At 44.2% G+C, this 25835-nt stretch overlaps 2 non-coding genes across 2 annotated transcripts; both read right to left on the reverse strand.

Moving 5' to 3' along the window:
* Window positions 1-3373: 3373 nt before the first annotated feature.
* LOC117723625 (U1 spliceosomal RNA) lies at window positions 3374-3537 on the reverse strand. Its single transcript, XR_004608724.1, has one exon. It is a non-coding gene; the product is annotated as a U1 spliceosomal RNA (small nuclear RNA).
* Window positions 3538-23294: 19757 nt separating this feature from the next.
* LOC117723626 (U1 spliceosomal RNA) lies at window positions 23295-23458 on the reverse strand. The gene has a single exon (XR_004608725.1). It is a non-coding gene; the product is annotated as a U1 spliceosomal RNA (small nuclear RNA).
* Between the last annotated feature and the right edge of the window lie 2377 nt (window positions 23459-25835).

Here is a 25835-nt window from a genome sequence, read left to right on the forward strand (position 1 = left end):
GTGTCTGTGTGGGCGTGTGTGAATACCACGGGGAGCAGAGGAAAGCTTTTGGAGTCAGCTCTCTCTTTCTACCCTGTTGGTCCTGGGGATCACCCACAGAGCCCTCTTGCTGTTTTAGGTTCTCTCGTTCTTTTGTTTTTAAAGTGAGAAGCCAGAGGAACATCAAAAAGTAACCCAACACTTAAAAATCTTGCTTCTTTTCATTAAATAGTTTAAATCGATACATAAAATGAAAAAAAAAAAAAAAAAAAAAAAAAGCATGTGTTGGTGGGGTACAGATGAGATGTTTCAGTTTTGATATTTGATTGAGACAGGGTATTGGTGTGTAGCCCAGGCTGACCTATGTATCCTAGGATGGCTTCAAACTCCCAGCAATCCTCCTGCATCAGCCTTCTGTGTGTCGAGATTACAGTCGTTCATCATCATACGTATGCTTATGACAATTTTTGAAAACCAAATTCTTGGCAGTTAGTGGAATAGTAACACAGTATAGTGTATGCAATGAGAACACTAATACTGTCTCTCCAATTGTTTTTTTTTTTTTTTTTTTTTTTTTTTTTTTGCAATGTTTTATTCTAAACAGCTGCATAAGATCCACTCCTTTACTTGGTCTGTGTGTTTATTGTTATACCATGTGTGTGTTGTATGCACATATATGTTCTGTGTGCATGCACCTGTGTGTGTGTGTCCAGAGGCCAGAGGAGGATGTCGGGTGGACCTCCCTAGCACTCTTCGCCATGTTCCCTGGAGTCTGGGTTTCTCACTGAACCTGGAACTAGGCTCACTGCCACCACACCCCAGTAATCCCCCTGCCTCTGATTCCTACTGTGCTGGAGTTACAGGGTTGCCTGACCAGGCCTGACTTTTTCCTTGAAAAATAAGTGTCTTCACGCTTGCTTGCTCAGCAAGTGCTCTTACCTGCTGAGCCATTTTCCCAGCCTAGCTCATGCAATTAATTCAACTTTAAAACTAATTTATTCGGTTGCATGCCCCAGCATGTGTGGAGGTCAGAGGACAGCTGGCTGGAATCAGTGTTCTTCCTCTACCACGTGTGTCCCGGGGACTGAACTCAGGTTGTCAGATTTGGTGTCAAACATCTTTTTTTTTTTTTTTTTTTTTTTTTTTTGGTTTTTCGAGACAGGGTTTCTCTGTGTAGCCCTGGCTGTCCTGGAATTCACTCTATAGACCAGGCTGGCCTCGAACTCAGAAATCCGCCTGCCTCTGCCTCCCAAGTGCTGGGATTAAAGGCGTGCGCCATCACCACCCGGTGTAATATTATTTTCAAACGTGCTAATTCAGACTTAGAAACATGAAATACATAGCCGTGTATTCCAGTTTTATGTCAGAGGGAGTGTACACGAGCTGTAGTGGTTGCTAACACATTTTTCTTGGGGAGGGGTGCGGAGGAGGTAATTTTTTTCTGTCTCCAGTGATTTTGTTTAGTTACTCTAGTATGTGCGAGAATATGAATGCATCACAACATCCTCTCCTACACAACAGACTGTGTCTAACATAGAACAAAAGAGAACCAGAATGTGCAAATTATCAGAGCCGGAGCAAGGGCATAGGAAAATAACATCTTTTATACAAATTATAAAGAATAGGTTTTTTTTTTTTTTTTTTTTTTTTGGTTTTTCGAGACAGGGTTTCTCTGTGTAGCCCTGGCTGTCCTGGAACTCACTCTGTAGACCAGGCTGGCCTCGAACTCAGAAATCCGCCTGCCTCTGCCTCCCAAGTATAAAGAATAGTTACAAAGAGGTTCCATTACTCTTCTCCCTCGCTCAATTCTATAAAATGAATTCCACATATGTTGTCCTGGGAACTTTTTTTTTTTTTTTTTTTTTCCCCATGAGACTCAGGCAGAGTCACACGGGGGATGCGGGATTCAAACAGGAGAGCAAGGGCGCGGGTCACCCTCTGGAGGCCGGCGCCGAAGCCGAAGCCGTGCACCACCCCTCGTTTGTTCGCTGTCCTGGGAACTGTTAAGAATGCATCAACCCCCTTCTCTCCTGGAGTTGCTTCTGGTCACGGTGTTTCGTCACAGTGATACTGACCCCAGCTAGGGCAGGAATGACAGGCGGACGCTACACACGTGTGTGCGGAGGTCTGTTCTCTCTTTCCGCTCTGTGGGTTCTAGGGATTGAACTCAGGTTTTCAGACTTGGTGGCAAGTCCCTTCACCTGCTGAGCCATCTTGCAGGCCCTCAACAACAACTTCTCCTCTTCGCTCCTCTTTCTGAAGATCAATGGCGACTTTGGGATGTGGGCGTGGTGGGTGCACACCTGCAGTCTCCGTGCTTGGGAGGTGTATGTGGGACGATTCAAAGTTCAAGGGATAACTGGGGCTTGGTTTCTAGCATACACCCAACCTCACAGACCATTTCCTGATGCAGCATCATGGCTAGGCACGGTGTTGCATACGTACCTGTTGTCCCAGCACTGGGGAGGCAGTGGTTGGAAGATCTAAAGTTCAAGGCTAGGCTAGGCTACATAGTGAGACTGTCTCAAGAACAGAGACAGCTCTGCATCCAGTGTGCAATTTCTTGGTGTCTGTCATTGCCCTCTCCCTATTTCTTAGTTTGAATTAGACTTTTCTTGGAAGACTGAGATGTTTTCAAGGTAGAATGTTTGGAACAGTATGAAAATGTTGCATCCCAGGAGAAAGAAAATGGAAACGGGCTGATGAGCCGGCTCAGCAGGTGAACGTGAAGCCTGGACGCCTGATGCTCTCAGTTTAATCCCTGAGACTCACAGGGTGGAGGAAGGGAACCGACCCCAAGTTGTCCTCTGACCCCCACAGTGCTCTCTAGAATCTGTGCACCTCGTATTCCAAATAAATAACATAATTAAAAAAAGAAAATGGCAAATGTAAGACATGGTGTAAAAGCCTGGTGGTGGCGGTGCATTTGATCCCAGCATTCAATAGGCAGAGGTGGGCAGATCTCTGAGTTGGAGGCTAGCTTGGTCTATATGGTGAGTTCTAGGACAGCCAGGGCTGCAGAAAGAAATCCTGTCAAAAAAAAAAAAAAGTGTAAAAGAGGAAGTCAAATGACTTAAACTATCCCATTCTGTGATTTTGCCTGAAGTTCTTTCTCTAGTAGCCAAATGTTGTCACTAACATTTATTTATATTGGTACCTTTTAAAATTCCCTCTCTCAGGCTGGAGGGCTGGCTCAGTGGTTAAGAGTGCTTGCTGCTCTCCTAGGTTCAGTTCCCAACACCCACATTAGACAGCTCACAACTGCCTGTAACTCCAGTTCCAGGGGATCTAACTCTTTTTTCTGGCCTCTGAGGGCATACCCAAATACACACACACACACACACACACACACACACACACTCCTTAAGTTCCCCCTCTCCTTTTTTTCCCCCCTCAGGGGAGAGCGTGAACGCAGTCCCCCACTACCACAAATTATGCAGTCGCGTGTCCCACATTTGGGGAAGTTGCAGGGACCAGCACATCTGGAGTGTAATGAATAAGCCTCGCCCTGGGAAAACCACCTTCATGATCATGGTATCTCCCCTGCCAGGTAAGTATCCCCTCTCCTTTTTGAATAAGGAAGAGAAAAATTAAGTGACTGAATCATGGCAGAGCAACGGTCTCACTAAAACAACAGCCAAAGGCTGAGCTACCAGATGTTTGTGATGAGCCGGAGAAGATGGCGTAGCACCAAAGACTTACTGGAACCAAATCCTGAAGAAAGGCGATGAACTAGGTTGGAACGCAAGGGGTGGCAGTACATTCCCCAAGACAGTTGCTGACTGGGGAAGCAAGAGGTGGGCAGGGTTAGAATCCAAGCAGACAAGCAGGCCTTGCAGAAGAAACTTCTCCAAGGCTACAATTCGGAGGGACAGTCCCCCGACATGCAGAGATAGAACAGCCTGTGACATTCAGAGATGGATAAGCACTTGGAGGTGACTGAAGAAATTAAATGACCCAATGGAAGATTTAAGCAGAAAATGAATTTTTATTCCAGTTGTTAGAATTTTAAAAACATTACTTTGTTTGAGTGTGTGTGTGGTATGTGAGTATAGGTTTTAGCGTTTGTGTATGTGTGTGTATTTGTGTGCACATGTGTGTATATACGTGAGTGTGTGTGCACAGACAGAATCTAGGGCACACCTGTGGTGGTTGGAGAACAAGTCATGTGAGTCTTCTTCTTTCCCATGGATTTTGAGGATTGGACTCAGGCTTGGTGGCCTGGCCTTTTTTTTTTTTTTTTTTTTTGGTTTTTCAAGACAGGGTTTCTCTGTGTAGTCCTGGCTGTCTTGGAACTGGCTTGGTGGCCTTTATCCTTACTTAAACTGACTGAACCATCTTGTTGGCCCGCCCAGTAGCTGGAATTTTTACTCAGTCTCTCATGGAAAGGATTTAATTTAAAATCTTATAGAACTGGAGTGAGTAATAAGCAATCATTAAAATGTTAGGTGAATCTAACAACTGATCAGACACAGCAGAAGGGAGCAAGTTATATATATTATATATACACACATATATATGCAAATATGTATATATGCAAATTAATATATATAACACACATATATTTCCAACACTTAGAAGACAGAAGCAGGTGAATCTCTGAGCCAGCCTGGTCTACATTGTGAGTCTTAGGAAGGACATTAGTAATGGGATCTCAGGGTAGATGTCACTCAGTTACACAAGAGTATAGCGGGAGCCATTTAATAAAGAACACACATACACTATTAAATGTAGTATAGGCCAGTTGCTTTCCAGTTACCCTAGAGCCAAATGGAAGAAGCAAGCCACTTATTTTGTTTTTTGTTTTTTTTGTTGTTGTTTTGTTTGTTTGTTTATTTGTTTTTTGTTTTGTTTTGTTTTGTTTTTTCGAGACAGGGTTTCTCTGTGTAGTCCTGGCTGTCCTGGAACTCACTCTGTAGACCAGGCTGGCCTCGAACTCAGAAATCTGCCTGTCTCTGCCTCCCAAGTGCTGGGGTTAAAGGCGTGCTCCACCACTGCCCGGCAAAGCAAGCCACTTGTAACCTCATTTCCAACCCTGATGTGAACTAATTCTTCCTGGTAAGAAAATTTCCCCAGATGCCCCCAAACGGAGACAAGAAGGATGCAGAGACGGTAAACACACACAGGGAGTATGTAGCTTGGATATGTATTGTCTGTGACATGCTTCCCCTAAAACTGTCAGCCTCTTAATACAGAACATTGTTCACAAGTACTTTTAACAAACACTACAGGGAATGACATATAAATCTGTGCTGGTTCTGTTTAGATTTACAGAACCTAGGTGTTCAATGAAATGTTCTAGCTTCTGTCAAATGTCCAGCTCCTGTGGGATAGTGTTGTAGATTCAACTGGAAAGAAGCTAATTGTAACCCTGTCTCAACTTAAACAGTGGTGTTCAAGAGCTAACTGTATAAAACCACTCATTAAACTACACACACAAGCTGGGTGGTGGTGGCGCACGCCTTTAACTCCAGCACTTGGGAGGCAGAGGGAGGTGGATTTCTGAGTTCGAGGCCAGCCTGGTCTACAGAGTGAGTTCCAGGACAGCCAGGGCTACATAGAGAAACCCTGTCTTGAGAAAAAACAAACAAACAAACAAACAAACAAACCCTACACATACATATTACAAAGGCTCTGCACAATAACATTTTAAAAAGAGAATTATGTATTTATTTTATTTATATGAGCACACTGTAGCTGTCTTCAGACACACCAGAAGAGGGCATCAGATCTCATTGCAGATGGTTGTGAGCCACCATGTGGTTGCTAGATATTGAACTCAGGACCTCTGGAAGAACAGTCAGTGCTCTTAACCACTGAGCCATCTCTCCAGCCTAAAATCTTTAAAAAGGTTTTTTTTTTTTTTTTACATGAGTGTCTGTGCCCATGTGTATGCAGTACCCATCCAGGCCAGAAGAGGGCATTAAAGAGCCCTTGGGCCTAGAGTTACAAGTAGTGATGAATTACATGAGGTGGGTGCAGGGAACTTAAACTCAGAAAGAACAGCAAGTGCTCTTAACACTGAGCCACCTCTACAGCCCTCCCTCCCCTCCCCCTCCCCCTCCCCCTCCCCCTCCCCCTCCCTCCCTCCCTCCCCTGCATTCCTCCTCCTCTTCTCTTCCTCCTCCTCCTCCCCTTCTTCTCCTCCTCCTCCTTCTCCTCCTTTCTTTGAGACAGGGCTTTACGTAGCCAGGTTGCCTTTGAACTTACTTTATAGCTGAGGTTGGGCTTGAAACGAACCTTCCTGCTTTTATCTCCCAGGTGCTGGGATTATAGGTGTGTGCACTATTCTAGGTTTATTTGGTACTCAGAATCAAACCCAGGGCTTCATGAATGCTGGGCAAGTACTCTACTAACCAAGTCACACGTACAGTCCCTAGTCCCCTTTCTTTCATTTATTTATCTAATTTTTTCTGAGATATGCACTGCTATGCTTGGGCAAGATTTTAATTTTAAAATGTGTGTGTGTGTGTGTGTGTGTGTGTGTATGACAGAGAGAGAGAGAGAGAGAGAGAGAGAGAGAGAGAGAGAGAGAGAGAGAGAGAGAGAGCAGGTGCTTACAGAAGTCAGAGGTGTCAGATTCTTGGAACTGGAGTTACAAGCAGCTATGAGCTGCCTGACATGGGTGCTGGGAATATAGCTCAGGTCTTCTGCAAGAGCAGTACAATCTGTTACCTACTGAGCCATTTCTCTGGCCCTATTGTCTTAAAATTCTTGGCTGTCTCTCATGCCCAAGTCCTGGATATTCCTTTTTTCTTTTTGTTGCAATCAGTCTCAGCTCCTCCTGGCTCCAGGTTTGTGCCTCAAGTTCCCACCTTAATTTCCCTCAATAATGGACTGTAACTGTAAGAGGAAATAAACCCTTTACTCCCCAAGTTGCTTTTGGTCACAGTATTACCATAGCAACAGAAACAAACTATGTCTCCTAGTTACCCTCGCTGTAGGGTCCCTTGGCGACTACTGCCTTTACTTTATTGATGTCCAATGTCTTGAAAATAATTGTTAAATATTTGTTTGTCTTCCCCCAGCCCCTGGTGTAATTAAAGCTTGTATCCCCTTACTCATCCGGCCAGAAGCTAAACAAATTCCAATCTTTATACCGGTAGGCTGGGTTGCAGTACCACGCTTTGAAGATGACCACTAGATGGCAGTGTTGTACAACTGAGATGCTTTTTGGAAAAAGCAGGAGGCCAAGCGTTTCTGGGTTAGAGATACTGTGTGAGAGATGATATATTTGGTCTTAGTTTGGGTACCCAGGTCTGTTTCTCTGAGCTCCATTTTATTGCGATGTCTGTGGAATTGTAACGTCAGTGTAAGATTTATTAAGATATTTTGCCTAAAATAATATACACCGTAGATGGAAATGATTTATGACTTACTCTTCATTAGGTTTTAGTAGTAGAAATGATACAGTTGTTGTTAGGGATAATTCCAACCTCCAGAGAGATTGAAATATATTTACAAGGACACTGGTCTGTTACATAAGACCAAACCAAGGAAGAGGGAAAAAGAAGTGTAAGTGTCCAGTCCCTTGGGCTGGCCAGAGGGCTCAGTGGCTAAAAGCGCTTGCGGTGGCGAGCCTGTAACCTGAGTCCCCACCTCAGGACAGAAGAAAGAACCATCCACAAAGTTATCCACCTGACCTCCACACGTGTGCTCTGGCGTGCACGCACTAACCCCACGCACGTCATATACACACACAGAATTAAAAGTGTTCCTTGTCCCAAGTCGGTTCTTGTCCTCACGGGGAGACCCAAGTGACCCCCTAACAAGAGCATGCGCATAACAGTATAGAGGAATCTGGAAACCACTGAGAGTGAATAACCACAGAGCAAGGTCGGAGGACATTTTTCACTCAAGAAAACAGGCGGATTACTACCTTTTTTATGCTTGATCTTAGCCCAAACACAAAGAAGCAATGAATGTCGCCTCCTAAGGATGCATGTATCACACTGGGACTTCATGCCATGTGGTTACATGTACCTGTGGGGCCAGGTACGGGCGGAGGGTTGTCTGAGCCCGGAAGTTATGGGTCAGTCTCACAGTCTCAACATAGAGGATCTACACACTTAAAATATAGGCCTGCCAGTTGTTGGGAGCCGACTTTAGCAGAAAGCGGCTAGATCAACTTTGCAGCCATCTGGAACCATATACCCTGATGAAAGACTTGGTTGTCAAAAGCCTGTAACAGCTGAAGCACACTCTGATAAATATATTGTTTATCCCACATAGCTTGTTTTGCTGTTTAGTGGCCCCAGCTGCAAGGTGCACATGGTAGTCATGCCTGCAAGGCATTGCAGTTCACGTGCTGTCCACGCTATAGACGCCTGTAAGGCTTACGTCATATCAACACCTGCAAGGCACGTGGCAAAAGCCTATAAATAGCTCAGAATTCCCTTCAATAAACGAGACTTGATCAGAATCTCTGTCTTGTCTCCATTCCTTCGCGTCTCTTCCCCTTTATCCCCACTCTCTCTCTCGCTAGACCCTGACCCTCGGACCGGAACGGGCAGTACGGGCTGCAACAGCCAGTGAATCTGTCTATCTGCTTATCTGTCTGTCCATCCATCCATTTATCCCAGTTAATAACAGGGGGCAAAGAGGAAGGATAAGCCTTGTCTAAAAAAGCAGAGCCCAGTTACATGCCACTTCAGCTTCCTTTTAGTTATTGAAACAAAGTACCCCCTCCCCCCCCTTTTTTTTTTTTTTTTTTTTTTTGGTTTTTCGAGACAGGGTTTCTCTGCATAGCCCTGGCTGTCCTGGAACTCACTCTGTAGACCAGGTTGGCCTTGAACTCGGAAATCCGCCTGCCTCTGCCTCCCAAGTGCTGGGATTAAAGGTGTGCGCCACCACCGCCCGGCAGTGCCCCCTTACCTTCATCTGTCTGTCTGTCTGTCTATAGTGTTTTTAAAAAAGATTTATTAGCCGGGCGGTGGTGGCGCACACCTTTAATCTCAGCACTTGGGAGGCAGAGGCAGGTGGATTTCTGAGTTTGAGGCTAGCCTGGTCTACAGAGTGAGGCCAGGACAGCCAGGACTACACAGAGAAACCCTGTCTCGAAAAACCAAGAAAAAGAAAAAAAAAGTACTTTGTGAGCTGGGCAGTGGTGGCGCACGCCTTTAGTGCCAGCACTTGGGAGGCAGAGCCAGGCAGATTTCTGAGTTTGAGGCTAGCCTGGTCTACAGAGTGAGTTCCAGGGCTACACAGAGAAACCCTGTCTAGAAAAACAAAAACAAACCAAACCAAAACAAAAAAAAGTACTTTGTGAGCCAGGTGTGGTGTTCACCTTTAATCTCAGTGCTTGAGAGAGGGAGGCAAGCAGATCTCTGAGTTTCAAAGTTCAACCAGGACCCCACAGAGAATTCCCATCTTGGAAAAACAACAACAAAAGTGTTTTCTGTATGTATTATGGCTTCCAGTTTCGTGTTTTCATGGGATTCCTGTGTGTGGCTCTGAGCCTGTGTGGTTTTTTGTACTTTTTCTTTGGCTCTTCTGTTTGTGGATTCAGATGGGGGTGGGGAGAGAGTAACTGGGAGGAGTTCAGGGGTGGGGGAGAAGTCAGCCTCATCAGAGCAGCTGTGACTCATTTAGGAGAGTCACAAGACTGGGCCTGTTGACTACTGACATTCCTTCATAGGAGTGGATAAGACAGGTTAGGAGAGACCTTGAGAGATGGCTCAGTGGTTAAGAGCACTGACTGCTCTTCCAGAGGTCCTGAGTTCAATTCCCAGCAACCACATGGTGGCTCACAACCATCTGTAATGGAATCTGATGCCCTCTTCTGGTATGTCTGATGATAGCAACAGTGTACTCATATACATAAAATAAATAAATCTTTAAAATAAAACAAAGTAAAAAGTTATCTGGCCAGAGAGGGGAGTGGGGTAGGGTGGAGAAAAATTAAATTACACACTTTCCAGCTTCCCTGCTTGTGGCTCTGTATGGATGCATTTCAACTTTGAAACGCCTTCCTTTGCTGGAATGTGACATTTATTGTGCATATTTATCATCCAGTCGTTGTCCACTCTGGGTACACACCCAAGATAGCCCAAAGCTCTAGTCTTGTCCCTAGGGATAGTGTCACACACAACAAACAGACTCAATGCCTCAGACGTCCAACTTACTTGAGTTCTTGGTTCCTCAATGCTTCTTCTCATCGCCATTTCTTTCTTGGCAGCAAGGTCAGGGAGTCAGTTCTCAATGGCTTGACTTAGGAAGGCCGCTTGACTTCTTCTGAAGGGCACTTGGTGTGGTCTGGCTTAAGATCACAGAAACAAAAGGGGATTTTTTTTTTTTCAGTCAGTTTCAGTCAGTCATTGGAAAACAATGCTCATAGCAGTTACTCTTGGGTCTCCAGGCCTGTTGTTTGCTTCTTGAGATAGGGCTCGAACACGCTACATGGACCAGACTGATGTTGGCCTTACATAGATGCAGGAGTACAAGAGATTAAAGGCATGGACTACCATGCCCCACAATTAATGTTTTCTTTGAAACTCTAGTGTTCAGAGCGAGCTGTAAAGGGCTCTTAAATGGAGAAATCTTTAGGAGAGTTAGATAATGGTCGCTTCTACTCTCGGTGGGATTCTTGGGAATACGCTTGGACCAGTGAGTTCTTACGGTCAGACTGGTCCTGTTCCAAGATCTTTCATTCTGTGGCTGCTAAACCAAGTCTAAGGAGAAAAAGAAGATATGGGAGCTGGAGAGATGGCTCAGCGGTTAAGAGCACTGACTGCTCTCCCAGAGATCCTGAGTTCAATTCCCAGCAACCACATGAAGGCTCGAAACTCTCTGTAATGGGATCTGATGCCTTCTTCTGGTGTGCCTGAGGACAGTGACAGTGTACTCACATACATAAAATCAATTAATCAATAAATAAACCTTAAATTTAAAAAAAAAGAAGACATAAGCCTGTTATTTTTACTTCTGAGCCAGCATTAGATGGGATGGAACACCTCGTACTGTCTCTACTGTCACCAATACAAACAACAGGATGCTTTGTTGATTCCTTTGTTACTGGAGTAAAAATTGAACCTATTTTCTAATTTTTTCCATGTAAACTAACTTCATACTTCTGTAGTCTAGGCTGGCTGTAAACTCACCTCATAGCAGGGGTATGACCTTGAACTTCTGGCCTTCCTGCCTCTACTTCCCCAATGCTAGGATGACAAGCTTGTGCTACCAGGTTTATGCTGGGATGGAACCCGAGGCTTTGAGTAGCTAAGCAAGCTCTCCACCAGTTGAGCTACATTCCTGGCTGGATAACTTGATAATTCTGGAGAAGACTTAAGCTGTTAACGACAACCTAGAAATTATGATGAAAGGTTCTACTTCCTTCTCCTTGTTGATTTATCAAAAGTATTTTCAGATAAGATACCATAAGCTCAAGTGGAACCTGAAAACTCAAATACTGTGGCAGAGCCAGCCTTACTCTCTCTGTATTATTTCTTAGACTTATCATCCTCACTGCTGGTTTAAGTACATGAAGGCCTCTGGTCCAAACCAGTAGATATTCCCATAGGATATACTTTTTTTTTTCCTTTAAAGTTTTATTTATTTAATGTATATCTGCATGTACACCTGCATACCAGAAGGGGGCATCAGATTTCATTATGAAATGGTTGTGAGCCATCATGTGGTTGCTGGGAATTGAACTGAGGACCTTAGGAAGGTCAGCCAGTGATTTTAACTGCTGAGCCATCTCTTCAGCCCAGAATGTACTTTTTATTGTTTTATTGTACTTTGAGTAAGCTGTCTCTCATAACCAGTATAGATAATGGGATCCATATACCATCTGTCTTACATTATCTTGGACCAAAGTCATACACCCAATGGCTTAACTGAAACCATGTACCTGACATAAAAATGGAACTCATATGATCAAGGAACACACACAATTGTGACAGAAAATGCTTGAGTCTGGAGAGATGGCTGAGTAGTTAATAGGACTTGCTATTCAATCATGAGGACCAAAATTCAGAGCCTAGCACCTATATTGGCAGCTCACAAATGCCTGATTCCAGCTCTAAGGGATCTACTGCCCTCCTCTTGCCTCTATGGGCAACCCCTACACACACATACAGATACATACACATTTGTATGTTGGTTTTCTAGGTTTGTACATGTGTTCAAATTCATTCAACTGAATCTTTGAATTTTCTGCATGTAAATTAAGCCAAAAATGAATCAATCAAAATACCAACAAAACTACCCAATCACAGGCCCCTTCATGCTGCTGTCCCAACATTGATTTGTACAAACCAGCTAAAAAAATATATAATTAGAACATTTGAGAAATCTCCATTTGTGTTCAGGTAGGAGATAAAAACATATTGATCTGTAAATCCCAAAGATAGCCAAATAGAAAATATGAATCATATGAAATAGTATACATAATGTGATCTTGGATCATTAGAAATAGAACACACATCTGTAGAAAAAGTGTGAGTGTATTCTGGTATTACTGTGGTGTTCTTTATACCATGAGAATGCAATGCTTTAATTTTATATTTTTGCTTGTATTTATTTTCTGATCTCACACCACGCACAAGAACCATTCCTATTAATAAGTTTATATGAGCAACTTGAATATTGTTTAGGAAAACAGTATTTATTTTTTCCCTAAAGTTTATTTTAGTTACTTTTCTCATTTCTGCAACCAAATACTTATCAAGAAGCAACTTACAGGAGGGAGGATTTATTTTGGCTTACAACTCAAAAAAAAAAAAAAAAAAAAGTACAGTCTCTTATGGCAACAAGGCATGGTGGCCATAGAGTGAGGTGCCTGGTCACATGGCTTCCATGCTTAAGAAGAACAGAGAGAACAGGAAGTGGAGGCTCCCAGGACAGACCCTCTCCAGCAACACTGGGCCTCCTAAAATTTCCATAACTCCAGAACAGTGACATTAGCTGAGCCCTAAGTGTTCAAACACCAGAGCCCACAGGGGAGGGGGTGGACTTCACACTCAAACCACAGCACCTCTTCCCATGAATATGACATTCCTTTCCATGTTGGAACTGAATCTAAATGTATTGCACACAGCATTTAATAGCACACTAAGGTGATCTTTAATAACCAACCCCTTAGTAAGACCAGTGTGCTGGCCCAGCAGGTAAAGGTGCTGGCCATGCAAGACTGGCAGTCTGCATCCCCAGGGCCCATGAAAAGACATCCAGAGACACAGACACACAGACACAGACACAGACACACACACACACATCTTTTTTTAAAAACTTAAACCAAAACTCAGTATTTTCCCTCAAAACCACATTTTCCCCCTTAAATAACATATCCCTATTCTCATCTGACATACTCTTTTTGAAAAGAATTTAAATTATATGCAATTAAGTGTATTGCTCACAATACCAAAAGAGAATATCTCATTTATTAAATGATCTTGAAAGATATAGAAAACTTATGAAAAGTATAAAAAGTTTTTATGACCCCCTAGACCTGAGCCAAAAATGTAGGTCAGCCGGTTCACTAGTTCCAGAAAGAAAGCAGAATTAAATGTGAGATTTTTAGGTCTTAGAATTCACTGCCCCGGGATACGTTCTACATTCCAGGAAGAGTACATTATTCCTGAGTTAGAGGATAGCCTGGTCTGCACAGTGAATTCCAGGATAGCTAGGGCTATATAGAAAGATTTTGTCTTAAATGACCAAAACAGAACAGAATGGTTCCTGTCTGAAAGAACCAAAGGGACAAAAAATGGAGAAGAGACTGAGGGAAAGGAGGTCCAGTGACCAGCCCAAATTGGAATCCAGCTCAAGGGAAGGCTCTGAGGCCTGACACTATTACTGATGCTATGGTGTGCTTACAGACAGGAGCCTAGCATGGTGGCCATCGGAGAGACCCAACAAGCAGCTGAACAAATCAGACACTTACACCCAACCAATGGACAGAAGCTGGGGACTCCTGTGATTGAATTAGGGAAAGGCTGGATGAAGCTGAGGAGGAGGGTGACCCCATAGGAAGACCAGCAATCACAATTAATTTGGACACCATAGATCTCTCAGACATTGAGCCACAAGCAGGAAGCATACAGTCCCTATTAGTCACCCCCCCCACACACACACACATATACAGCAGAGCACTGCCTGGTCTGGCCTCAGTGAGAAAAGGCACACCTAACTCTTGAGAGACTTGAGGCACCAGGGAGTGGGGAGGCCTGGTGAGTTGGGGGGTGGGAACATTCTCTTGGAGACAGAAGTGGGGTGGGGGTTGGGGTTGGGAGTGGAGGAATGGGATGAGAAAATGTCAGAGGGCAGACTGGGAGTGGGGGTAGATAATGACTGGACTTCAAGAAAATAAAGATTCAAGATAATTAAAGGGCTGGAGAGATGGCTCAGCCGTTAAAGGCTAGGCTCACAACCAAAAATATAAGAGTTCGGTTCCCAGCACCCACGGCTGTCTCTCCAGCCACCAAAAAAAAAAAAAAAAGAAAAAGAAAAAGAAAAAAAAAGAAAGAAAGAAGAAAGAGAAAGATTTTCAGGAGGCAGAGGCAGGTGGATCTCTATAGAGATTGAGACCAGCATGGTTTACATCGAGGTCCAGGACAGCCAGAGCTACACAGAGAAACCCTGTTTCAGAAAAAAAAAAAAAAAAAAAAAAAGAACTTAGAACATACACACAATTACCAAGAAATCACAAGGAAACAACAGGAAGGAGGAAAATTAATAAAAAGAAGTGATACTAGCCCAAGGTGGTGGCATAGGCCTTTAATCCTAGCACTTGGGAGACAGAGGCAATGTATCTCTGTGAGTTCAAGGCCAGCCTGCACTGCAGAGCTAATTCTAGGGCGGCGAGGGCTACACAAAGTAACCCTGTCTTAAACAACAAATGATACTAATGAAAATAAAAAATATAAATGAAGTAGCACCTTAGCACCTATTAAGTGGTTTGTGCATCTACACACACACACACACACAGAGCCGTCGCTTCTTCAAGTGGCAATTTTGAAACTTTAAGCAACGAGATGAAATAACTGTCCCTCAAAACAAAAACAAGTTTAGGCAGGTAACAGATAAACGCAAGGGCCTCCCAGCTACCACTTTACATTAAAATTAATTTCCAACCTCAAATCCCCAACAAAAACTTAAAAACTCCCCTTACCAACAATCCGTCGCTCCAACCACCTCTGCACTTCTCTTTCCTACACAGAAAACATCCGGCATAACCTGAAGACACAGGTGAGTGAACGAGCCGGTCTCCATAAAAAGACCCAGACTCCAGAATGAGAAGAAGGTGACTGAGGTGGCCCTTATGAAGGAATGTCCCTGCCCCCTTTGCAGGACCTTAGGATCTGATCTCTTCCTTACATATTCAACAGTTGTGTTGAGGCAATGGGATTTCTAATGAAGAGTGGATTTTTCTATTGTGATACCTTTCCAGATAGTCTGCGTTTGTGTTCACGGATATGCCCAGAGGAGAGAGACATCTTTACGGTTATGTGCAAAAAGGTCTTCTTTGTTATTTTTTAAACGGCAGGCAGGAGCTAAAACTACAATATGCGACAATAAAGCAAAACCCCCATTCGTCTGGTGAGTTGGGGGGTGGGAACATTCTCTTGGAGACAGAAGTGGGGTGGGGGTTGGGGGTGGAGGAATGGGATGAGGGCAGACTGGGAGTGGGAGGGGGGATATGCCCAGGGGAGAGAGAGACATCTCTCTCATTTTGGAGCTTCAATTGGATTATATAATCCATGGGCGTGCTATAAAGATCATTAGCTTGTATCATCTTAGTGGGCTTGATAGTCAGGGAAAAGCCTTTATTAACCGTAGAGCGGAGTAGATTACTAACCCCACCACTTAGGAGGAGGAGGCAGGAGGATCACTGAGCGTTCTGGGCCAGCCTAGGCTACACAGCGTGACTCCCACCCCCACCCTCAACTATTCTAGAATGGCCTCCATGTTTGCCAAGTTCCCACTTTACCTCGGAAACTACTTTGGCCGGATGGAGGACACAATTAATTGAGCTGATTGAGAAGAACAATACAGGATTAGACGGATGTGTAGTCATGGTAATGAAGCCATTGCCGCGGAGGAAGCAGAGGGCTCCGGAGCCACAGGACCTCCTCCGGGGATTTCAGCGGTTGTTTGCGCCTTTGCTCCTGCCCTACCCCAGCTGCAAGTGATCTTGGGAGGCACTGGAGCATGAGAGACACCTGAGCGAAGAAGTGGCTGGTTAGCTGAGGGGAAATGCCAAGATGCAGATTCCATGAGGTCCTCAGCTACGATGGGGTGGGACTTCTCGGCGCTGGTGATGCCCGCCCTTTAGGGGGTCGCTCACACAATTGAGAGTAACATCTCAACCATGCTCTCAAAGTGTATATCGGCCCACCAAAGTAATCTCTGGTGGAATGCTTAAGTCGGTCAGCCATTGACGTCCTTCTGGGCTAAAAAGACATTTGTTCTTGTCTCTCTAGGAAAAGTTAATGAGGCACTGCCTTCAAAGCAGAAACACAAAACAAAACACCCCAGACTCAACTTGAGCAAAGCTCAGACTTTCATAAGGGAAACAGACTCTCGATTTCCCTCCTGTCTGTTCCAGCTGCTTTTCGCAAGGGCCTGCCATACAACGTTGTTCTTGCATAATAACCTTCTGGATCTTGCTGGTATATTCCATATTGCCAAGATCTGGGTACTTATGGAGACAAATATCCTTACTTAAAACTCTCTAAGGCAATCATAACAGGAAGTGAGTGCTCTCCAGAGTGACTTCAATCATGGGTGCACAGGTACTGGCTTAGTACAACAGGGACATAGGCTCAGACCACACTGGCAGCTGCCAGAGGAGGCATTTTCTTCAGACCAGAGACCTCTCTGGAAGCAGAATCTGGTTTTGTGGAGATGTAGAGTGAAAAATTATAAAAATCATTTTATAAAATGTATATAGGCTTTTCTCTAAGCCTCACTTTAAAGGACATGGAAAATTTTCTCTGAAGCAAGCTAAAAATGTAGACTGGCCGGTTTCAGGAACCGGAAGAGAGGAACTGCACCCTGCCCTCACCCACCAGTATACCCGTGCAGGAAAGTTCCCCCTTTCCCCACCCCGTGCATATAGACCCCTCAGCCAGGGGTCAGTCCCTCTATCTCCTATGTGAGATATGGAGATATGGGCTGGCCCAGACCTCTGATATTAAGCTGCCTCATGTGTTTGCAGCAAGCTGGTCTCTCGTGAGTTTTTGGGTGGGTGCTGTCCTGAGACTTGAGTGGGAATCCCCCTTTGGGTTTTTTCAGCATCAGCAAAGAAACTCTTTTTAATTTTTTTTTTCTTTCTTTCTTTCTTTCTTTCTTTCCCTCCCTCCCTCCCTCCCTCCCTCCCTCCCTCCCTCCCTCCCTCCCTTCCTTCCTTCCTTTCTTCCTTCATTTCATGCAGGGTTTCTCTGTGTAGCCCTGGGTATTCTGGAATTACTTCGTAGATCAGGCTGGCCTCAAATTCACAGAGATCCACCAGCCTCTGCCTCCTGAGTCCTGGGACAAAAAACCTGCACCACCACCACTCACTTAAAAATGAATTTTAGGGTGAGCCAAAAATGAAGCAAAGTCAGATTTATGAATAATACAAAGACCAGGAGAGAAGGGGTGGGGTGGGGGGACCAATGAGATATTCTCTAAGGAAGAGCTAAGCTTAAGTGTCTTTCCAATGGAGGTTTATATTCTTGTCGCTAAGTTAAACCTCTAACAGCCGGTATGAAACCACACCCTTTCTTCCTGACATTGTCTAAAGATCTGGAAGAGAGTTGCCCCCACTCCCTGCACCCCCCCCCCCCCCGTAAACAAAGTTGTGAGGCAGATTTGTGAGGGGAGGGGAGACTGTTTAGGTTTAGGAAAAATAGGGAGTGCTGGGAACCCAAGATCATACATCATTTTAGCCCCGTGTAATCTGGAGTCATTACTGTTGTGGAAATCTATTGTTGGAGGTGTGATTGATTTACTGCCTTTGACAAGATGTCTTTTGGTGGACAGTAGAGTCTGAAGTCTGTCTTTCTCAGCAGTAAAGGCAGACTAGCTCTTGGGAGAAGCGCCTTCCTCCTCCCTTCCTCCTGTGAGCAGACAGGATGGTGCAGAGGTTCCTGCATCTGCATTCTGTGTGGTCAAGGCTGGTCTTGGACTCCTTGTCCTTGTTGCCTTCTGAGCCCTAGGGTTACAGGCACGTGCCACCATACTGGGCAATACAGGCTTCTATGTAGGCTTGGATTCCCAAAAACCTAGTTTAATAAGGGTTCTTAAATTCTTCAACCTTCCTTCTAGCCCACCAATCAATCGAAGGTAGGGGAGAAGAAAGGTTAACAGGAAACGGGGCATGTGGAGACCCGTTTAGAAGTAGTTCTTCTAGGCAATTCCAAACACAAATCAATTACAGTAGTCTAGTCCAATAGGCAAACACCATGCATGAATCAGTAGCAGCAGCTAGATCCAGAAGAAACCTTGAGGCTCTGCTGGTCAGCATGAGCCCTCAGAGTCAGCAAGAAGCAGCTGGAATGCCACAAGTGAAGATTACTGGAGTGTTGCAAGGTGAACCAATGCAAGAGTGTTCTCTCATTGTCTATGGGATTATATTTGTATTCTTTCTAAACATCACACACCCTCTAAAGCATCTGCTCCAGCAAGGTATCACATGCCCTTTCACAAGACAGGTTTCAGGAGAACACCATGTGTCTGTTCTCAGCAAAGTATTATCTCGTGTGTCTGCTTCAGCAAAACATCCTCTCATAAGACAGCTTCTAGAAAAACATCACATGACACAACTGAGTCTCCAAAGAAACCAGAAATTTTCTATTTTATCTATATCCTTAAACATGATTGTGATTTAAATTATATATATGTTGGAGCCAACTTCTAGCAGAAAGCAACTATCATCTTTGCAGCCATCTTGGGCCATATATTTGCAGGTTGATACTTTTCCACCCTGACAAGAGACTTGTTTTTCTAGTATGATATTTTTGTAAGCAGCCTACAACACCTGAACACACTGATAAACATCTTGTTTTTCTCAGACATATCCTGGACTTGTTGTTTAGTGCCCCCAGCTGCAAGGCACTCGTGGTAAAGTGTCTCCAGCTGCACTCCCCTGCTTGTGCTTATATACCCACAATTGCCTTTCAATAAAGAAGCTTGATCAGACACCCTGTCATGTCTCCATTCTTCGTGTCTCTTGCCCCTTCATCCCCACTCTCTCCCTTGCAGACCCTGTTGACTGACCTGTGGTCCGGGTCATATACATATACACATACATATGCATATGATTAAGTTATCATGGGCTTCAGTTTTAGTAGAAAGGAGGGGCCTGGTGGTCCTTGACATGGTATATGTGGTTACTATTGTCATTAGATAGCCTCTGCTGGTTCTCAGATTGACAGCAGATGAGGCTGCCAAGCGAACCAGTTATTTGGAAGGACAGTGATGTGGGTGGTTAATTTTATTTATATGAATTTATTAGACTTACTCATATAGTATGGATAAGGGGTTGTTTGTAGAATACTGGTGACCCCAAAGCAACCATATTACCAAAACTCTCTTCTCCACTGAAGCAGAAATGGAGTCCCCTCTTTCACATTCTATATAATCTGTTCCCACTCAAGACCGTATAGAGCATGTCTGGTTGGGGGAGAATTTCATACAGATAGCAGGGACCTTGGGAATTTCTGTACCTTTTGTGGCATCTTGGCGCCACATGGCTTTTCCTTGATGGAATCATAGTGTATTAGCGCCACCTTGTGGTCATGAATGAGGCATGCTTCATTATGACCCCTGACAGTTTTCCACCTTCCTGACTGATAGATTTCTGCAAACACATGAGTGCAAGCCTGTGGAAGCCTGATCTCTTTTAATGAAACGGGCAGATGGTATTATTATTAATAGAGTTAAAAATTATCTGCAGTATAAAGTACTATTTCACAGTTTGTGTTGTGTTGCTAATGTGTGCATATGCTGTGCTTGTGTCTGTGTGGGCGTGTGTGAATACCACGGGGAGCAGAGGAAAGCTTTTGGAGTCAGCTCTCTCTTTCTACCCTGTTGGTCCTGGGGATCACCCACAGAGCCCTCTTGCTGTTTTAGGTTCTCTCGTTCTTTTGTTTTTAAAGTGAGAAGCCAGAGGAACATCAAAAAGTAACCCAACACTTAAAAATCTTGCTTCTTTTCATTAAATAGTTTAAATCGATACATAAAATGAAAAAAAAAAAAAAAAAAAAAAAAAAGCATGTGTTGGTGGGGTACAGATGAGATGTTTCAGTTTTGATATTTGATTGAGACAGGGTATTGGTGTTTAGCCCAGGCTGACCTATGTATCCTAGGATGGCTTCAAACTCCCAGCAATCCTCCTGCATCAGCCTTCTGTGTGTCGAGATTACAGTCGTTCATCATCATACGTATGCTTATGACAATTTTTGAAAACCAAATTCTTGGCAGTTAGTGGAATAGTAACACAGTATAGTGTATGCAATGAGAACACTAATACTGTCTCTCCAATTGTTTTTTTTTTTTTTTTTTTTTTTTTTTTTTTGCAATGTTTTATTCTAAACAGCTGCATAAGATCCACTCCTTTACTTGGTCTGTGTGTTTATTGTTATACCATGTGTGTGTTGTATGCACATATATGTTCTGTGTGCATGCACCTGTGTGTGTGTGTCCAGAGGCCAGAGGAGGATGTCGGGTGGACCTCCCTAGCACTCTTCGCCATGTTCCCTGGAGTCTGGGTTTCTCACTGAACCTGGAACTAGGCTCACTGCCACCACACCCCAGTAATCCCCCTGCCTCTGATTCCTACTGTGCTGGAGTTACAGGGTTGCCTGACCAGGCCTGACTTTTTCCTTGAAAAATAAGTGTCTTCACGCTTGCTTGCTCAGCAAGTGCTCTTACCTGCTGAGCCATTTTCCCAGCCTAGCTCATGCAATTAATTCAACTTTAAAACTAATTTATTCGGTTGCATGCCCCAGCATGTGTGGAGGTCAGAGGACAGCTGGCTGGAATCAGTGTTCTTCCTCTACCACGTGTGTCCCGGGGACTGAACTCAGGTTGTCAGATTTGGTGTCAAACATCTTTTTTTTTTTTTTTTTTTTTTTTTTTTGGTTTTTCGAGACAGGGTTTCTCTGTGTAGCCCTGGCTGTCCTGGAATTCACTCTATAGACCAGGCTGGCCTCGAACTCAGAAATCCGCCTGCCTCTGCCTCCCAAGTGCTGGGATTAAAGGCGTGCGCCATCACCACCCGGTGTAATATTATTTTCAAACGTGCTAATTCAGACTTAGAAACATGAAATACATAGCCGTGTATTCCAGTTTTATGTCAGAGGGAGTGTACACGAGCTGTAGTGGTTGCTAACACATTTTTCTTGGGGAGGGGTGCGGAGGAGGTAATTTTTTTCTGTCTCCAGTGATTTTGTTTAGTTACTCTAGTATGTGCGAGAATATGAATGCATCACAACATCCTCTCCTACACAACAGACTGTGTCTAACATAGAACAAAAGAGAACCAGAATGTGCAAATTATCAGAGCCGGAGCAAGGGCATAGGAAAATAACATCTTTTATACAAATTATAAAGAATAGGTTTTTTTTTTTTTTTTTTTTTTTTGGTTTTTCGAGACAGGGTTTCTCTGTGTAGCCCTGGCTGTCCTGGAACTCACTCTGTAGACCAGGCTGGCCTCGAACTCAGAAATCCGCCTGCCTCTGCCTCCCAAGTATAAAGAATAGTTACAAAGAGGTTCCATTACTCTTCTCCCTCGCTCAATTCTATAAAATGAATTCCACATATGTTGTCCTGGGAACTTTTTTTTTTTTTTTTTTTTTTCCCCATGAGACTCAGGCAGAGTCACACGGGGGATGCGGGATTCAAACAGGAGAGCAAGGGCGCGGGTCACCCTCTGGAGGCCGGCGCCGAAGCCGAAGCCGTGCACCACCCCTCGTTTGTTCGCTGTCCTGGGAACTGTTAAGAATGCATCAACCCCCTTCTCTCCTGGAGTTGCTTCTGGTCACGGTGTTTCGTCACAGTGATACTGACCCCAGCTAGGGCAGGAATGACAGGCGGACGCTACACACGTGTGTGCGGAGGTCTGTTCTCTCTTTCCGCTCTGTGGGTTCTAGGGATTGAACTCAGGTTTTCAGACTTGGTGGCAAGTCCCTTCACCTGCTGAGCCATCTTGCAGGCCCTCAACAACAACTTCTCCTCTTCGCTCCTCTTTCTGAAGATCAATGGCGACTTTGGGATGTGGGCGTGGTGGGTGCACACCTGCAGTCTCCGTGCTTGGGAGGTGTATGTGGGACGATTCAAAGTTCAAGGGATAACTGGGGCTTGGTTTCTAGCATACACCCAACCTCACAGACCATTTCCTGATGCAGCATCATGGCTAGGCACGGTGTTGCATACGTACCTGTTGTCCCAGCACTGGGGAGGCAGTGGTTGGAAGATCTAAAGTTCAAGGCTAGGCTAGGCTACATAGTGAGACTGTCTCAAGAACAGAGACAGCTCTGCATCCAGTGTGCAATTTCTTGGTGTCTGTCATTGCCCTCTCCCTATTTCTTAGTTTGAATTAGACTTTTCTTGGAAGACTGAGATGTTTTCAAGGTAGAATGTTTGGAACAGTATGAAAATGTTGCATCCCAGGAGAAAGAAAATGGAAACGGGCTGATGAGCCGGCTCAGCAGGTGAACGTGAAGCCTGGACGCCTGATGCTCTCAGTTTAATCCCTGAGACTCACAGGGTGGAGGAAGGGAACCGACCCCAAGTTGTCCTCTGACCCCCACAGTGCTCTCTAGAATCTGTGCACCTCGTATTCCAAATAAATAACATAATTAAAAAAAGAAAATGGCAAATGTAAGACATGGTGTAAAAGCCTGGTGGTGGCGGTGCATTTGATCCCAGCATTCAATAGGCAGAGGTGGGCAGATCTCTGAGTTGGAGGCTAGCTTGGTCTATATGGTGAGTTCTAGGACAGCCAGGGCTGCAGAAAGAAATCCTGTCAAAAAAAAAAAAAAGTGTAAAAGAGGAAGTCAAATGACTTAAACTATCCCATTCTGTGATTTTGCCTGAAGTTCTTTCTCTAGTAGCCAAATGTTGTCACTAACATTTATTTATATTGGTACCTTTTAAAATTCCCTCTCTCAGGCTGGAGGGCTGGCTCAGTGGTTAAGAGTGCTTGCTGCTCTCCTAGGTTCAGTTCCCAACACCCACATTAGACAGCTCACAACTGCCTGTAACTCCAGTTCCAGGGGATCTAACTCTTTTTTCTGGCCTCTGAGGGCATACCCAAATACACACACACACACACACACACACACACACACACTCCTTAAGTTCCCCCTCTCCTTTTTTTCCCCCCTCAGGGGAGAGCGTGAACGCAGTCCCCCACTACCACAAATTATGCAGTCGCGTGTCCCACATTTGGGGAAGTTGCAGGGACCAGCACATCTGGAGTGTAATGAATAAGCCTCGCCCTGGGAAAACCACCTTCATGATCATGGTATCTCCCCTGCCAGGTAAGTATCCCCTCTCCTTTTTGAATAAGGAAGAGAAAAATTAAGTGACTGAATCATGGCAGAGCAACGGTCTCACTAAAACAACAGCCAAAGGCTGAGCTACCAGATGTTTGTGATGAGCCGGAGAAGATGGCGTAGCACCAAAGACTTACTGGAACCAAATCCTGAAGAAAGGCGATGAACTAGGTTGGAACGCAAGGGGTGGCAGTACATTCCCCAAGACAGTTGCTGACTGGGGAAGCAAGAGGTGGGCAGGGTTAGAATCCAAGCAGACAAGCAGGCCTTGCAGAAGAAACTTCTCCAAGGCTACAATTCGGAGGGACAGTCCCCCGACATGCAGAGATAGAACAGCCTGTGACATTCAGAGATGGATAAGCACTTGGAGGTGACTGAAGAAATTAAATGACCCAATGGAAGATTTAAGCAGAAAATGAATTTTTATTCCAGTTGTTAGAATTTTAAAAACATTACTTTGTTTGAGTGTGTGTGTGGTATGTGAGTATAGGTTTTAGCGTTTGTGTATGTGTGTGTATTTGTGTGCACATGTGTGTATATACGTGAGTGTGTGTGCACAGACAGAATCTAGGGCACACCTGTGGTGGTTGGAGAACAAGTCATGTGAGTCTTCTTCTTTCCCATGGATTTTGAGGATTGGACTCAGGCTTGGTGGCCTGGCCTTTTTTTTTTTTTTTTTTTTTTGGTTTTTCAAGACAGGGTTTCTCTGTGTAGTCCTGGCTGTCTTGGAACTGGCTTGGTGGCCTTTATCCTTACTTAAACTGACTGAACCATCTTGTTGGCCCGCCCAGTAGCTGGAATTTTTACTCAGTCTCTCATGGAAAGGATTTAATTTAAAATCTTATAGAACTGGAGTGAGTAATAAGCAATCATTAAAATGTTAGGTGAATCTAACAACTGATCAGACACAGCAGAAGGGAGCAAGTTATATATATTATATATACACACATATATATGCAAATATGTATATATGCAAATTAATATATATAACACACATATATTTCCAACACTTAGAAGACAGAAGCAGGTGAATCTCTGAGCCAGCCTGGTCTACATTGTGAGTCTTAGGAAGGACATTAGTAATGGGATCTCAGGGTAGATGTCACTCAGTTACACAAGAGTATAGCGGGAGCCATTTAATAAAGAACACACATACACTATTAAATGTAGTATAGGCCAGTTGCTTTCCAGTTACCCTAGAGCCAAATGGAAGAAGCAAGCCACTTATTTTGTTTTTTGTTTTTTTTGTTGTTGTTTTGTTTGTTTGTTTATTTGTTTTTTGTTTTGTTTTGTTTTGTTTTTTTCGAGACAGGGTTTCTCTGTGTAGTCCTGGCTGTCCTGGAACTCACTCTGTAGACCAGGCTGGCCTCGAACTCAGAAATCTGCCTGTCTCTGCCTCCCAAGTGCTGGGGTTAAAGGCGTGCTCCACCACTGCCCGGCAAAGCAAGCCACTTGTAACCTCATTTCCAACCCTGATGTGAACTAATTCTTCCTGGTAAGAAAATTTCCCCAGATGCCCCCAAACGGAGACAAGAAGGATGCAGAGACGGTAAACACACACAGGGAGTATGTAGCTTGGATATGTATTGTCTGTGACATGCTTCCCCTAAAACTGTCAGCCTCTTAATACAGAACATTGTTCACAAGTACTTTTAACAAACACTACAGGGAATGACATATAAATCTGTGCTGGTTCTGTTTAGATTTACAGAACCTAGGTGTTCAATGAAATGTTCTAGCTTCTGTCAAATGTCCAGCTCCTGTGGGATAGTGTTGTAGATTCAACTGGAAAGAAGCTAATTGTAACCCTGTCTCAACTTAAACAGTGGTGTTCAAGAGCTAACTGTATAAAACCACTCATTAAACTACACACACAAGCTGGGTGGTGGTGGCGCACGCCTTTAACTCCAGCACTTGGGAGGCAGAGGGAGGTGGATTTCTGAGTTCGAGGCCAGCCTGGTCTACAGAGTGAGTTCCAGGACAGCCAGGGCTACATAGAGAAACCCTGTCTTGAGAAAAAACAAACAAACAAACAAACAAACAAACCCTACACATACATATTACAAAGGCTCTGCACAATAACATTTTAAAAAGAGAATTATGTATTTATTTTATTTATATGAGCACACTGTAGCTGTCTTCAGACACACCAGAAGAGGGCATCAGATCTCATTGCAGATGGTTGTGAGCCACCATGTGGTTGCTAGATATTGAACTCAGGACCTCTGGAAGAACAGTCAGTGCTCTTAACCACTGAGCCATCTCTCCAGCCTAAAATCTTTAAAAAGGTTTTTTTTTTTTTTTTACATGAGTGTCTGTGCCCATGTGTATGCAGTACCCATCCAGGCCAGAAGAGGGCATTAAAGAGCC

The sequence above is a fragment of the Arvicanthis niloticus genome, chromosome 18 (genome assembly GCF_011762505.2).
Source record: "Arvicanthis niloticus isolate mArvNil1 chromosome 18, mArvNil1.pat.X, whole genome shotgun sequence".
NCBI classification, from domain to species: domain Eukaryota; kingdom Metazoa; phylum Chordata; class Mammalia; order Rodentia; family Muridae; genus Arvicanthis; species Arvicanthis niloticus.